Below are 15,290 nucleotides of genomic sequence, written 5' to 3'. Positions count from 1 at the left end.
GCTAGGCAAGAGTTCTACCACCACTAAGCCACACTCCTGGCCCATAATTGCTTCTTGAAATTGTAACTGATATACATCTTCTTTTGTTTTGATGTGTGTGTGTGTGCGTGTTGGTCTTAGGGCTTGAATTTGTGGCTAGTGGTCTAGCATGTAAGCCACAGATGCCCCTTTTTAAGTTTTTTTCTTGTGGTTAATTGGAGAGAAGAGTCTGGTGCTGGCCTGCCCAAGCTGGCTAAGAATTGACATCCTAGGATCTAAAAGTCCTGAGTGCCTGGGATTTGGTAGGCTTAGCTATAGATATACTTAAAATTCACATTTCATCATCTTCTCTGATGGAGGAAAGTGTATTTAGGTTTCAGTTGTAAAAGGAGCAAAAATATCAGTACAAACCCAATTCCTGAAGTGTACAAGGTCTTCTTTTTTTCATATCACAAGGGCGGGAGGAGCACAAGCCAAAATGGTGGTTCTGCCGCTCTTGTGGAGCTCTAGTGCCACCATGTGGATACAGTTTCTATAAGAGATGAAATAGTCTGTACAGAGGTGTGTCGTTAGTTTCTTTCACGTTGAGACATAGTAATTAGTGGAAAGGGTGTCCTAAATAGCCTTAGAAGCCACTTTAACATTCTCCTTAGTCCAAAAGGTGGTCTGGACAACTGCAAGCATGCTGACACAGAACCAGGAGAGTGGGGACACCTGGAGCGAACCCCCTAGTTGTCATAGACAAGGACAACAGGAAGTCGTGGGGCAATTGTGAGCAATAGGAAAAGTCGCTTGAAAGGCAAATCTATGTTTTTAAACTCCTATTATGATCCCAGAGAGAAGTGTTAACATAACTTTGTCAGACTGCACTGATTCCCAGATTTTTTTTATTTTCTCTTAAATTTCTCTTGTATGGTGTCATTGAGCTTCTTGCTCAGGTTTGGGGGGGTTATTGATTTTGAATCAGGTTCCTCAGACTTCAGCTTCCTGAGTTCCTGTGAGCCATTTGGCTTCTTAAAGGGGTCTACTTCCCACAGCTGATTTGTGTGTTCTCGGGGGCAAATACTCCTGGAGTGGGATTTCTGAAACTACTTACACATGATGGCAGTATTCAGGAATCTGGTATATGATCTGTGCTTCCTCTGCCCCTTGGCTTTTTAAAAAGAAGACACAAAACACACAAATGTTCATAGAATCTTTGGTAACTGTGACACCTTTTTTAGATTAGCATTAGCTATCCAATTGATATCAAAGAGAAATCTTTATTCTAAGACTTGGAGTTTTACTTCTATGCAGTGGGGAATTTTTTACAAACAGGAAGGGCGGGAGGAATACGCCAAGAGAGTCATTCTGGCGTTTCTGTGGCACACTACTGCCATCATGCGGATATAGTTTCTACAAGACATGCACCCTTATCGTCTTTCTGTGAGGCATAGCAGTTGGCAGAAGTGTCCTAAAAAACCTTGGAAACCACTTGGGCTAAAAGCTGGGCCATTTCACCTTTTCCCAAAGCTCTAAGTAGTGGCTGTGTGTGTGTGTGTGTGTGTGTGTGTGTGTGTGTGTGTGTGTGTGTGTTCATTTGTTTTTTTTTCTTGCCAAGGGTAATTTGAGTTTTTTGTTCCTTATTTTTTTTTTTCACATCATTTCAGGAATATACAAAATTTTGAGTTCAGGCAGACAGGCTGCTGGCAGCAAACAAGATGCCCATGTATCTGTCTTATGTTGTACCAAATGATTTCAAAGCTATTTGGAATTTTCTTACCCTGTTAGAGTTGGGGGCCTAAACTGCCTAACTGGCTGCCAGAAAATCATGGTCCTCTGTTCTTCCCATGTGGACAATACTAGAAAAATGTTCTCTAAGCAAAATGAAGGACTTAAGGATGTTTGTGCCTTCTTTACTCTTGATCTGAGTTAGGAAAACTTCATCAATTATTTTTGGGCTGTTGGTTTTGGGTTTCTTTGATTTCTGTCAAGTATAAAGGATAAGCCTGTTCAACGGGAAGTTTACCTTTAGTATGCTTCCTATGACTCTCACTTAAAAAAAATTGCTAGGGGCCTGGAGTACAGTGCTTGCCTAGCATGCACAAAGACCTGGGTTCGATTCCTTGGTGCCACATACATAGAAAAAGGCTGGAAGTGTTGCTGTGGCTCAAGGGGTAGATTTCTAGCCTTACGAAAGCCCAAGGACAGGGCTCAGGCCCTGAGCTCAAGCCTACAACTGGCAAAAAAAATGTTTTTTAATTTTAAAAATTGGTAATAGCTGGTGTGTGACCATGATATATATATATATATACAAATATAGTATATATTTTAAATATAATGTGCACATTATTCATATACAGTATTATAAAAACATGTTACTGTTTGACCATAAAGTTGAAATGAGATACTGCCAAATTTCTCCTATAATTCTCACATCAAGACTCTGCTGTTGCACATTACTCCTGCCTGGTTGCAGAGAATCTGTTGGGAGGCCATGTTTGTGTTGTGTCTGTTGGGTATTCCATGGCTCCAGCTACTTCAAAGGTGTGACTTGCTATATTATCTGCTTGAGGATTTCTAACATTCTTACTCCATGATGGCACTAGTGCCCCTGAAGAGCCAAGGAGCCAGCCTGCAAGAGGTCTGCTTCTACCCTTCCTGCTCAAATAAACAAAACCAAGAAAACTGCTTTCCATACTAATTGTACAGTTTTTCATTCAGTTTGAGAAGGTTTGATTTTCCTCCACATCTTTGCTAATATATGTATTACCCTTTTTTAAGTAAAAATCCAATCTGGCTGGGTTGGTCCGCACATGTCTATAACTGCAGCTACCACAGAGTAATTGTACTAGGCCAATCCCAGGCCGAAGGTAAGAAGGTCCATATGAAAATACAAATTGAGTATAATGGTGTATTTCCATCTTTTGTAAAGTGTGGTAGGATTGTTGAATTAGGTTGGAGGCGTGGCTGGCCTAGTAAGTACAAGGTATTAAATTCAAGGAGCTCAATCCCAGAACTACCAAAAAAAAACAAACAAAAAAACCAATTTAGTCTTTGAAATGGTATCATTACTTAATTTTAATGTATATTTCTGTTCTCATGTATTTGTTGGGAATTTGTATAAATTCTAGTAAGAAACATCTATATAAATCTACTGTCAATATTCTGAATATTAGAACATTTTCATATAACTTGTTTGAAAATGATTTCTCTTATTCTGCTAGCTGTCTCATCTTATTAATCATAGCTGTAATGGAAGTAACTTAAATTCTAGTGAAACCTGGGAGCTGGTGGCTCACACCTGTAATCCTAACTACTCAGGAGGCTGAGATCTGAGGATCCCAGTTCTAAACCAGCCCAGGCAGGAAATTCCCTGAGACCCTTATATCCAATTAACCACCAGGAAACAAGAAGTGGTGCTGTGTCTCAAAGTGGTAGATGCTAGCCTTGAGCTGAAGAGCTCAGGGACAGTGCTTAGGCCCAGAGTTCAAACCCCATGGCCGACCCCCCCCCATTCTTGAATATGGCAGCATATTCAAGAAATCACTGCAAAAATCCAATGACATGAAATTTTACCATTATATTTTCCTGTAATTTTTTTACAGTTTTAGCTTTGACTGATACATTTCCCTTTGGTTTGAACCTATTCCATTATACTTGTGAGGTAATCACTCTACCACTGGAGCTACATCCCAACCGATTTTGCTTTATTTCCCCCCAGATAGTGTAAGATTTTTGCCTGGTGTCAGTTTTGACCATGAGTTTCTTTACCTCTGCCTCCTGTGTAGATGGGATTATAGGTCTCTACCAGTAGGCCACTGGGCACCCAATAACTTTGTTAAATTTTGAGCTTACTTATGATGTAATGTTCAAACTGGATCTTTTGATATGTGGATAATCAAAGTGTGCTTGGTAACTTTGCTAAATATATTTCACTGGTCTCTATGTCTACTCTCGTGACACAACTGGTTTTTTGTTGTTTTGTTTTGTTTTGTTTTTGTTGATCCTGGGGCTTGAACTCTGGGCCTGGGCCCTGTCCCTGAGCTCTTCAGCTCAACGCTATCACTCTACCACTTGAGCCACAGTGACACTTTTGGTTTTCTGGTGGTTAACTGGAGATAAGAGTCTCATGGACTTTAGTGTCCAGGCTAGGTTTGAACCACCATCCTCAGATCTCAGCCTCCTGAGTAGCTAGAATTATAGATGTGAGCCACCAGCTCCTGGCAACACTACTGTTTTTGATTATTATAGTAGTTTTTTTTTTAGTATTTTTTTCTTTTCTTTGTCCATGATTGGGTTTGAATTTAGGGCCTGGGTACTGTCTCTGACTTTTGCTCAAGGCTAGTGCTCTGCCACTTTGTGTCACAGCACCACTTCTGGTAGTTTTCTAATAGTTCATTGAAGACTAGAGCCTCACAGAGTTTCCTCAGATCACAGCCTTTTGAGTAGCTAGGATTACAGGCATATGGGAATGAGGCTTGAATCCAAGGAATAACTTTTCAACTTTGATGTTCTTAAGATTGTTTTGGCTACTCAGATATCTATGAATTTTATGATCAGCTGTTATTCAATTGCTGTAAAAACTATCATTATAGATCATGGTGGAAATTACACCAAATCTGTAAATCTTGCCAATAGAGCTAATTTTTTTGCTTTCCAGCTAATAAAAAGGTGATTTTATTTATGTCTGTTATCTTCATGTCCTTCAGGTCACACGTTAGAACTTTGGAGAAGGCAAGAGCCTCACTGAAAGTTTTACCCTACTCTAGATTCATATAATTTCTCATAGAAGAGGTATTGGCATATAATGTAGTTGAAATTACCTACTCAAGAATCCAGTATTCGTACAAATATGCCCATGAACTTTTTCAGTACTTATTTTATTGTCAAGGTAATACACAGAAAAGTTCCAGTTACATACATAAGGTATCCCACTTTACCACTCCCCAACTTTCCCCCATCCTGAAATGGTAAAGTTAATTTTCAACATATTTCTATGTGAGTATCACTGCTTCATTGCCAGTCCTGGAGGTTGAACTCGGCCTAGGTGCTATCCCCTGGCCTCTGTGTGCTCAAAGCTAGCACCCTACCGCTTGAGGCACAGCGCCACTTCTGGCTTTTTTTTGAGGAGTTTAGAGTCTCACAGACTTTCCCTCCTTGGCTAGCTTTGAACCAAAATTCTCAGATCTCAGCCTTCTGAGTAGCTAGGATTACAGGAGTAAGCCACTGGCACCCAGCTCACACATTTTTTTTTGCCAGTGCTGGGCTTGAACTCAAGGCTAGAGCTTTACCGCTTGAGCCTTGGCACCACTTCTGGCTTTTTTCTCTGTATGTGGTACCAAGGAATTGAACCCGGGCCTTTGTGCATGCTAGCACTCTTATCACTAGGCCAAACTCCCGGCCCCTACAATTTTTAAATTTATTAAAATGCTGCATATTTAGGGAGCCTACATTTGTGTTCCTTGGAGTTTAGAATAATTAATATGAACACATTACAGGATTTAAATTAACATGATTTGTATTTCCTTTGTCTCAGAAATTAAAAGGGAACTTACATAATATCCAAGAAATAAAGACAACTCACCAAATATGTTCTCATTACTCTTGCTGATCCTTTATTTAGAGGGAGGCTTCTTACTCAAATGGCTGTATTAAAAAAAGGTATGAAGATTAATGTAAGCCACATAGTGACTCAGTAGATGTTAATAATCAAAAGTTCAAACAAATGAGGCAAAGTGAATAACCTTTAAAATCTAAGAAATAGAAATTAAATAAACTGTGTGTGTGTGTGTGTGTGAATTCCTAACACGTTCTTTGAAAATACCAGTAAAATATATCCACTTTAGTGTGATCCATGGTAGGATAGCAAAATGTTTTATACTGGGTAATTTCCAAAGAGTAGAACTTGTGCATAGGTTTTGTAGCGTGGCAAGTCATATCAGAGTTGGTATATAGTGAGGGCTAACTACTTTAGCAGGACATGAATCCCATTCCCAGAGGGGAACACTCATCTAGTTACCCCAGAAAGGTCTCATGTCTTATTTATTACCTTTGGCTTTAGGTTTCAATATGTGAATTTTGGAGGGAACACAGGGATACTTCTGTATCCTTAGGAACTATGAGCAGTTACTATTTAAAAATTAGTCTCAGTGTGCCAGTGGCTCACCTGTGGACCTAGCTACTAAACAGGCTGAGATCAGAAGATTGCAATTCCAACATAGTCCAGGCAGGAAAGTCCAAATAGCCACCAAAGGACAGAAGTGGAGCTATGGCTCAGGAGGTTTAAAATGCCTGAGGGACAGGTCCCAAGCCTTGAGTTCCACTCCCAGTACCAGTGCACATGCACACACACCATGTAAATTATTTTATAGTGGCCTAGCCTGAGCGTTCCATTCTTACATGAACGAGAAAAAAATGTTGGCTAACGTTACTATTTTAAGTTAGATGTCATAAGCTGTGAAATAGTTTGAGAAGGCAAGAGAGGATATTGGAAAAAATCATCTCTCCAAAGAGCAAGCAGGAAACCTACTTAGGAGGCTGAGGTCTGAGAATAATGGTTCAACGCCAGCGTGGGCACAAATGTCCCTGAAACTCCAATTATAACCACCAGAAAACGAGAAGCAGAGCTGTGGCTCAAAGTGGTGGAGACTAGCCTTGAGCTGAAGAGTTCAGGGAAAGCGCCCAGGACCGGAGTTCAAGCCTTATGGTGGACCCAAAAATAAAAGTAGACATAAGTGCAGGCTTGGCTCAAATGGTGGAGTACTGTCTTTTAGTGAAAAAGTCAAGCAAGTGTCAGGCTCTGATGGCTCATGTCTGTAATCCTACCTATTCGGCTGAAAATAGAGAATCGTGCTCCAAAGCCAGCCTGAGCAGGAAAATCCACCACACTTATCTCCAGTTAAGCACCCAAAAAGCCAAAAGTGGAGCTGTGACTCAAATGCTAGCCTTGAAAAAACTTAAAGGCAGGACAGCACTGAGATCCAGAGTGTAAGCTCCAGAACTGGCACCAAAGAACCAAGCCAAAAAATCACCACAAAACTAGTAATTCACAGCAATTGCTAGAAGCTAACAGATAGATGTAAGACTAATTGCTAGTGGTAAGACTAATTGGTAGCAATGGAACATCCAAATAGGAAGGTCAAGGAAACCGTTTGAAAATAGCTCAGAAAAAGCAGTCATTTTCCAGATAGTATGGCGTTTACCTGGACGGAGGGAAAGCTGCTAGTATTCTCAGTACCAGGTAAATAGACCTTATTCCCACTACTCATGTATGGCTCAGAGAATTTGCCTAGTTAGTGTGGAGGGAGTCAGGCACTTAGTAAATATTTCAGGACCTCTCAAATGAACTTAGGCTCAATGGTTTCCCTCATTTGTCATAAGCAATACAAACCTTGGGCTCTCCTAGCAGAGATTTGCAATAGAGCAAAACCTTGATACAAAAGGACATATAGTATGAAGCTAATTGAAAGGACCTCCAGGATATTGAAACATAAGCCATATAACGAATGATTGTTGTCCTTAATGTACTATGTTATCTCTCATCTCTTTTGCTGTCCCTTGGTTATCTTATATTGTTACAGTATCTCACTTGGTTATCTGATATATTGGATATATTTGTATTTGGTTATTTGAAATCGGATAGGGAAGGGGGGAAAACAAGATGAAGGGTGAGGGTGGGGGGGAGGGAAATGGGGATCAAGACATGTGAAAGGGTATCAATGTATGGTAATTAATGCACCATCTATCTGGCAAATATCATGTAATCCTTCTATTAATTACAATAAAAAATATATGAAAAAAATGTGTCCATGGGGCCGGGAGTTTGGGGTTGTGGTAGAGTGCGACCCACGTTTGATTCCTCAGTACCACATACATAGAAAAAAGTCAGAAATGGTACTGAGGCTCAAGTGGTAGAGCTCTAGCCTTGAGAAAGTCCAAGGACAGTGCTCAGGCCCTGAGCTCAAGCCCAGGACTGGCAAAAAATTACTATCATTATTAAAAATAATGTATCCTGCAAGGAGACCTGAACTTAATTCATCCAGCTAGTGAAGCAATGCATGCACTCGGGCAGTCAATGAAAAAAAAGTTAGTTTGGCAGTTCAAGGAGTCTTACAGATGGTGTGATAACAGAAAAAGCTTTCTCTGTGAAATAAGGAAAGGGAGCATAAAAGACAGGCGAGTTAAATTTGTCCTCTTGCATCATATTCAGAGTAGTCTACCATATGCTATCTGAAATGATCAAATGTCAACAAAAAGTTGCAAGGCATGCAAACAAACAGGATAGTTTAATCTACATGTAGGGAAGAAATGTATGAAGATCTGCCTGTGCATGGACCCAGATGTTGGACTTACCAAGTAAAATGGGCACAGGTGGCTCACACCTGGAATCCTAGCTAGGATGAGAGCTGAGGAGTGTGGTTCGAAGCCCACCTAGGCAGGAATATTTGTAAGACTTTTATCTCCAAAATAACCAGCAAAATGCTCGAAGTGGAGTTGGGGCTCAAATGGTAGAGCACTAGCATTGAGCAAAAGAACCTCACAGACCTCCACTAGGCTCAAGACCAAGCAAAGAGGAAAAAAGAATCCTAATTGGCTTTTTGTAGGAAAAGATTTAAGTTAATCCTAAAATTCATATGGCAATATGAATAAATGACAAAGTACACTTCCAATTTCAAATTGAGGCAGACTGAGGAAATGAGGTGTTGTAAACAGTAGCCAGGAGTTTAAAAAATTAGCCTCAAGAAAATTCAGAAGACAGTAGGGATTAAAGTCATTTGAGGGGAAAATGAGTCAGGATAGAATAGGGAAAATGGTGAATGGAAACCAGGACTTTAGAAATAGTGTATTAGAAACAAGCACTATCTTCTTTGCTTAACCCATGCATTCCTTCATAAGCTGTGGTATGTATGTGCACATGCACATATACACACACGCACACACGCACGCATGAACTAGTGTGATTTTTCTTTTAAAGACGTGTCCTGGACAAGCAAATACTTGGCAAAATGGCTTATCCTGACAAAAAGTGCTTATCTCAAGAATAAACACCCATTTTAATATATAGGGCTTTATATGTACATATGGTCATATAAAATGATGCTTATTGGAATAAACTCCATGAAATAGAGATATTTTATTTTATTTTTTTGTGTTTCCCTCCCCCTACTTGTCACTGTTTTTGATTTCTGTACCTTCCTGTCTTGTATGTAAGTTTACCTGATTTGTAGAGGGAAAGGGGAAGCACAGAAATAGTGGGACAGTGGGTGAAGTAATTAAGCAGTGATATTCACTAGGCACTATATTGGAAATGAATTTTACAACTTGGGAGAGGGGAGGAAAAACTGGGAGAAATGATGGAGGGGGTGACACTTAAAATAGAAATAGGGGCCCGGAGGGGCCGGGAGTTTGGCCTAGTGGTTAAAGTGCTTGCCTAGCATGCATGAAGACCCAGGTTTGATTCCTCGGTACCACATACATAGAAAAAAGCCTCAAGTGGTGCTGAGCCTCAAGTGGTAGAGCTCTAGCCTTGAGAAAGTCCAAGGACAGTGCTCAGGCCCTGAGCTCAAGCCCAGGACTGGCAAAAAAAAAAATAGAAATAGGGGCCCCGAGTATAGCCTAGCAATATAGTGCTTGCTTAGCATGCACGAGATCTTGGGTTCGATTCCTTGGTACACAGAAAAAGGTGGAAGGGGTGCTGTGGTTCAAGTGGTAGAGCCCCAGCCTTGAGAAAGCTCAAGGACAGTTCTCAAGCCCTGCGTGCAAGACCAAAAACTGGTGCAAACGAAAGAAAGGAGGAGAGAAAGACAAAGAAAAAAAAGAGAGAGACCAGGAGTTTGGCCTAGTGGTAATATGCTTGCCTAGCATGCACGAAGACCCAGGTTTGATTCTTCATTGCCACATACATAGCAAAAAGCTGGAAGTGGTGTTGTGGCTGAAGTGGTAGAGTTTTAGCCTTGAGAAAAGTCCAAGGACAGTGCTCTGGCCCTGAGCTCAAGCCCAGGACTGGCAAAACAAAACAAAACAAAAAATTCCTACTTGACTTACATAACTGTAACCCCTCTATACATCAAATTTACAATAAAAAATTAGAAGAAGTCAAGGTCAGAAGTTTGGCCTAGTGGTAGTGTGCTTGCCTAGCATGCACAAAGACCCAGGTTCCATTCCTCTTTACCACATATATAGAAAAAAGCTGGAAGTGTTGCTGTGGCTCAGGTGGTAGAGCTCTGCCCTTGAGAAACCCCAAGGACCATGCTCAGGCCCTGAGTTCAAGCCCTAGGACTGGCAAAAAAATAAAAGAAGGCTCATGCCTGTAATCCTAGCTACTCAGGAGGTTGAGATTTGAGGACTGCACTCTTACCTCCAATTAACCACTAGAAAACCAGACATGGTGCTGTGGCTCCAGATGTAGGGTAGAAGCCTTGAGCTGAAGAGCTCAGGGACAGTGCCTAAGCCCAGAGTTCAAGTCCCCCCAAATCTCGAGCCCCCAAAAAATTAAACGGAAAAAATATGGCTTTATTTCATAGGACAGCCAGAGATATACTGTGAAGAAAACATAAGCTTATTCAATAATTGGTGTTCAGCAAATTGGGCATTATGCAGAAAACTAATAAAAGTGAATTCCTGTTTGTCATCATGCACAAAAATATGAACTCAAAAAATTCATCAAAGACCTCAATATCAGACTCAACACTGAAATTACTGCAAGAGAGAGTAGGAGAAACATTAGAGCTTATAGGCATAAAGAGAAACTTTTTAAACAGCCCCAGGGGCACAACAGATAGGAGACTTGAAAGGAGGGACTACTTCAGTTTCTCCATAGCTAAAGACATTGTTTATAAATGAAAAAGACAGCCAACATACTGGGAGATCTTTGCCAGACAAAGACCTAATATCTAATATCACCACAGTTAGATTGACCAACATTCTGAATGCAAAAAAAAACATATTGGAGGGGTTGTTGGAAAAAAAAAAGGAACCCCACTGCACTATTGGTGGGAATATAAATTAGTGCAAACAATCTGGAGGTTCTTAAAAAAAAAAGAAAGAAAACTAAACATAGACATTTCCTATGACTCAGCCATACCACTCTTGGGCATCTACCCAGAACATTATGAGCCACCAGAATATGACAAAGACCCCTGCACAGCCATGTTCACTGCTTCACTATTCACAATAGATAAAACATGGAAAGAGCCCAGATGCCTCACAATAGATGAGTGGATCAAAAAAAAATATGGTACTTGGGGCCAGGAGTTTGGCCTAGTGGTAGAGTGCTTGCCTAGCATGCACGAAGACCCAGGTTTGATTCCCCCGAACCACATACATAGAAAAAGCTGAAAGTGGTGCTGTGGCTCAAGTGGTAGAGCTCTACCCTTGAGAAAGCCCAAGATCTGTTCTTAGGCCCTGAGTTCAAGCTCCAGAACTGGCAAAAAAAATGTGGTACCTATACACAATCGAATTTTACACAGCAGTTAAAAAGAATAATTTCATTTGCAGGGGAATGGATGTAACTAGAACAAATCGTGTTAAGTGGGTAAGTTATACTGAGAGAGACATATAACACATATTATCTCTGATATACAGAAATTAGATCTAAAATACACTGGGATATGATAAATTATACACAATTCTACATACACACACAATGAGACTAAAAGAGGATATATTTTTTTTTCTTTCTTTTTTTTTATTGTAATTAGTAAAAGGGTTACATGATATTTGCCAGATAGAAGGTGCGTTAATTCACATACATTGATACCCTTTCACATGTGTTGGTACCCATTTCCCTCCCCCCCCACACCCCCCACCCGTCTTGGTTTTCCCCCCTTCCCTATCAAATTTCAAATATCCAAATACAAATAAATTCAATATATTAGATAACAAAGTGAGATACTATACCAATATGAGATAACAAGGGACAGCAAAGGAGATGAGAGACAACATAGTACATTAAGGACAACAATTATTCATTATATGGCTTTTGTTTCACTATCCTGGAGGTCCTTTTAATTAGCTTCACATTATATGTCCTTATGTATCAAGATTTTGCTCTATTGCAAATCTCTGCTAGTAGAGCCCAAGGTTTCTACTGATTATGACGAATGAGGGAAACCATTGAGCCTAAGTTCCTTTGAGTCTGGCTTACTTCACTTAATATGATTTTTTCTAAGTCTTTCCATTTCCTAACAAATGGGGCGATGTCATTCTTTCTGACAGCAGCATAGAATTCCATTGTGTACAAATACCACAACTTGTTGATCCACTCATCAACTGAGGGACATCTAGGTTGGTTCCATATCTTTGCTATGGTGAATAGTGCTGCAATGAACATTGTTGTGCTAGTGGGTTTAGTATGTCCTTGTTTCTGGATGGTTGGGTAAATGCCAAGTAGTGGAATTGCTGGGTCATAGGGGATAAAAGAGGATATTCTTAAGAGGGAAACACAAAAGTGAAATGCCTACTTGTCTTTTTATATTACCATAATTATATGTTATATATATGATTATATATATATAAAAGAACATTAAATAAGGAAACAAGAGCCCTCTTTTTTGTTTAATTTTTGAATTTTGTTTGCTTTTAGTTTTTGATGATTCCATCTTATTTTCCTTCCTTATGTATGGTATATTCAAGTGTATATCTTCAGGAGGATGGGGAGGGGAAGGACACAGAACTTGAGAAATAAGGCAGGAAAGTGCAGCAGTGGAGCTGAATGGACCCTAGTGAAAGTGAACTGTGTAACTCATACGTGGAGACATTGAGAGGATGGGAGAGAATGACATTATATGAAAGGAAATGTGCTCATTACTTGACTCATATAATTGTAATATCTTATGTACATCACCTCTGTCATAACAATGAATTAATTTTAACAAAGAAAACCAAAAGTCGGACACAGCAGCTCACACCTGTAACCCTAGCTACGCAAGAGGCTGAGATCTAAGGATCACGGTTCAAAGCCAGTTTGAACACTAAAGTCTGTGAAACTTTTATCTCCAATCAGCCACTAGGAAACAGGAAGTGGTACTGTGGCTCAGGGTATAAGGACTTGAGCTTAAGAGCTCAGGGATTGTGCCCAGGCCCAGAGTTCAAGTCCCACGACAAAAAAAAAAGAAAACCAAGAGAGAAGGTGAGGCTTTGAATTAAGTCCTCTGTACTGAAATAGATTTGCCTCCTCTCATAGAGAATATTTTTTATTGATTTGAATAGGAAGCCCATGTTGATTAGAGACTCCAGATTTTTCTTTTCTGTTTTGTTGTTTTGTTTTGTTTTTCCTGGTAGTGGGTCTTATATTTATAAATACAGTACACAAATGTAACTAAGGAATTTCTCTGGGGGTAATGTAGTCAAGAGATTGAAAAAAAGCCTCTTGTAATAGTTTTAATAAAGGAGAAAAGGAGAAAAGGCAGAAGGTAGAGTGATAGATTGGAACATATTATAAACATGTATAGAAATGGGACAATGAAATCCCTCAATGTTTAACTGATGTAAGTTAATAAAAATTAGTATATTTGCAGGTGGTGTTTCACTTTAAGACAGGAGGTGGTACATGTCACATGTAGCTTATTATGATGTCACAGTTCTAGAAGCATATCCAGGGAGATATAAAGCACAAGAAACTCACAGTTGAAGAGAGGAGGCAGTACAGCTCCAGAAACTGTGCATCTTTCAGAATAATGCGGAAAAAATGAACAGGTAAGAGCCAATAGCCATGGTTCTAAGTTTTGACTAGAGTGAGAACTTTAACAGTTCCTCAAAATAATTTGAACTGGTTTTGACTTTTCTTTTTTCTTATTTTCTTTTATTTTTTGTCAGTTGTGGGGCTTGAACTCTGGGCCTGAGTACTGTCCCTGAGCTCTTTAGCTCAAGCCTAGCACTCTAAACCTTTACAGCACCACTTCTGGTTTTCTAGTAGTTAATTGGAATCTCATAGACTTTTCTGCCCAGGCCAGACTTGAACTGAGATACTCAGATCTCAGCTTCCTGTGTAGCTAGGATTATAGTCACTGCTGCCTGGCTGATTTTTCTTTATTTCACAACAAAAACTGAAAAATTAGTGTAGAATAGTAGGTATCAAGTAACTGGTATAGTAGAGTTTGGCACAAAAAAGGATGTTGGGGTAATTAAACCAAATGAGACTAGGAGGTACCAAGAGGAAAAAAAATATTCGTTTAAATTAATTCTGTGCTCTCATAGAGGAATGTTCAGAACTTGTTTAGAGGGGAGGGTATAGTAATCAAAAAAGGCATTCCCTCCCTCCCCCTTCCTCCCTCCCTTTCTTCCTTTGGTGAAAGTATTGAAGACAGGGCATGGGTGCTCTGCTTTAGATAGTTCCCTTGTGGGAGGTGGGTACAGTAATCAAAAAATTTCCTTCCTTCCTTCCTTTCTTTGGTGAAAGTATTGAATACAGGGCCTAGGTGCTGACCTTTAGAGATCTTATTCATGACTGGGGCTTAACCATTGAATCCACATCTCTTCTCCAAGGCTTTTCCTGGTTAATTGCACATTAGAGTCTCATGGTCTTTTCAGCCTCGTCTAGCTTTGGACACTGATCCCTCAATCTCTGCTTCCTGAGCACGTAAAACCATAGGCATGAGACCCTGGTGTCAGTTTGGAAGCCAGGTTTTGAAATATTTTCAACGTGGATAGGTGACTGATATTGTTTAACAACATTTTAGATTGTAGCAGCAATGACTTTTGAAAAATGCAACCTCTTTCACAGATGTTAATGGCTCAGGTCTATAATCCCAGCTGAGATCTGAGGATAGCAGTTCAAAGCTAACCCCCACAGGAAAGTCCCTGATAGGGCACTAGCCTTGATCACAAAAGCTCAGAGAGAGCATCCAGGCCCATAGTCTAAACCCTAGGACTGACAAAAAAGAAAACGTATTACAGGTTGCCCCCTCCACACACACACCCAAGTCCTGGGGCTTGAACTCAGGGTCTGGGCACTATCCTTGAGCTAGCACTCACCACTTGAGCCACAGCAACACTTCTGGTTTTTTTTGTGTATGTGGTGCCGAGTAATTGAACCCAGGGCTTCGTGCATGCTAGGCAAACATTCTACCACATTTTCTTTTCAGTCGTGGGATTTGTACTCTGGGTCTGGGAGTTGTCTCTGAGCTCTTCAGCTAAAGGCTACCGCCCTACTCCTTGAGCCACAGCGCCACTTCCAGTTTTCTGGTGGTTAATTGGAAATATGAGTCTCATAGACTTTTGTGCCCTGGCTGGCTTTGAACTGTGATCTTTAGATCTTCAGATCCCAGCCTCCTGAGTAGCTAGAATTACAAGTGTGAGCCACCGTGCCCAGCTTCTACCACATTTTTTTG

General features: G+C 40.2%; 1 long non-coding RNA gene across 1 annotated transcript in view; it reads right to left on the bottom strand.

Moving 5' to 3' along the window:
- LOC150041536 (uncharacterized) overlaps positions 1-15,290 on the bottom strand; it is a 33,718-nt gene that overhangs the window by 14,447 nt on the left and 3,981 nt on the right. Inside the window, exons 2-3 of the long non-coding RNA XR_016533747.1 lie at positions 5,546-5,607; positions 391-511 (exon numbers count right to left, since the gene is read on the bottom strand). This is a non-coding gene — a long non-coding RNA (uncharacterized LOC150041536). The remainder of the gene's footprint in view (positions 1-390; positions 512-5,545; positions 5,608-15,290) is intronic.

Source organism: Megascapheus bottae, chromosome X, assembly GCF_031878675.1.
Source record: "Megascapheus bottae isolate mThoBot1 chromosome X, mThoBot2.hap1, whole genome shotgun sequence".
NCBI lineage: Eukaryota > Metazoa > Chordata > Mammalia > Rodentia > Geomyidae > Megascapheus > Megascapheus bottae.
The sequence above is the reverse complement of the archived record's forward strand: the minus strand, read 5'-3'. Positions and strand labels throughout refer to the sequence as shown.